Here is a 1,377-nt window from a genome sequence, read left to right as displayed (position 1 = left end):
AATAACCCAAGTAGTGGATGGTTATTGGATCATGCTAACCATGAGTTTTAAGGAAAGTGGTTTTCTATTTTGAAAAAGAGTTTTTTACAAACATTGAAAAGGTTTTTGAGTTTTCTCTCGTGAAAAGAAACTCATGAAGTCCGTCAAGTTAAATTCGGATTTACTAAACGATGGTTGGGCGAGCTAAACGATCGTGTGCAGGTGTGAGCTAAACGATCGTGTAGTATTTACTAAACAATTGCATTAGTTTTTACTAGACGATCACTGGCCCAAGGTAAACGATCGTTGTAGAGTCTGTAGGCAACAAACCAGGCTAAACGATCGCATAACTTTTGCTTGCGATCGCCTTAGCTTTTATCTAAAATTGGCAATCGATCTATACGATTAGGTTCTCCGCCATCTCCCACTTGCCAGTTGTGTACGCGATCTCGTTGTTTCCTCCTTCGTCTATCTTATACCAAGTCGACAGAGCCCATCTTTGGATTCTCTACCGAGAATACCAAGGTCGCTTTTTGTTGCGTGGTGTCAGACTCCAACTTCAACACCGTCGAGGATTCTGGAGGCCGTTCGTGGTGCTGGGGAGGCCGTTCGTGTTGCGAGGAAATCGTTTGATCGAGGAGATCGTTGAGGACGAGCGCAAAGTGTTCATGTTGTGTTCGTGTGGTGTTGCAGTCGTTTAGATCGAGCATACGTGGTCGTTGTTGTTTGAGTGGCCGTGCGCATCGGAGCGTGGAGACGGGTCTGCATTTGTTCGTACAGTTTTTCCCTCTGTACATTTGAGATTCTCATGCTATAATTTCTATATTATTTGCATAACTGTTTGTTTGAAGTTGATTGTACATGCATTGTTCATTCATGATTGTAATTTGGAATAGTATTGTTCCGCTGCTCATGGAAATCTCGGTTTCGATTTCCTTCAGTTACATCTAACTCCTTAAGTACCACTGATTCCTCTAATAAACATAAGTCAGAATCTTACTATGACTGAGTCCTCTATTCCAAAGAGAGGATGTGGCCACTATGTTCAAGACCCGGAATCAGTCCTTAAGGGAGCAATCTATCTACTTATCTCTACTTCGCGGAAGGAGTGAATTCCATCTTGTGTAACTGAGTTCCCAGCTCCTTGATCAGACAAATCCCTAAAAGGTAGGCTTGTTGAGTTGGTAATTTGGCCACTCTCACTCATACTAATCAAATGACCGCCCTCATAGATAGGAGTTTCTAATACACTCAAGATTAAGGTCAAGTCACCTATGGTCGTTTAGGTAAGATGTAAGTCTCAAGTATTAACGAAGTTATATAAAGAGACTATTCATCTTGTGGTCCAGTCTTATACAAACTTTTTTATAGGACACCCTTACTCGCATGTCTCCACAT

The sequence above is a fragment of the Benincasa hispida genome, chromosome 1 (assembly GCF_009727055.1).
Source record: "Benincasa hispida cultivar B227 chromosome 1, ASM972705v1, whole genome shotgun sequence".
NCBI classification, from domain to species: Eukaryota; Viridiplantae; Streptophyta; class Magnoliopsida; order Cucurbitales; family Cucurbitaceae; genus Benincasa; species Benincasa hispida.
The sequence above is the reverse complement of the archived record's forward strand: the minus strand, read 5'-3'. Positions refer to the sequence as shown.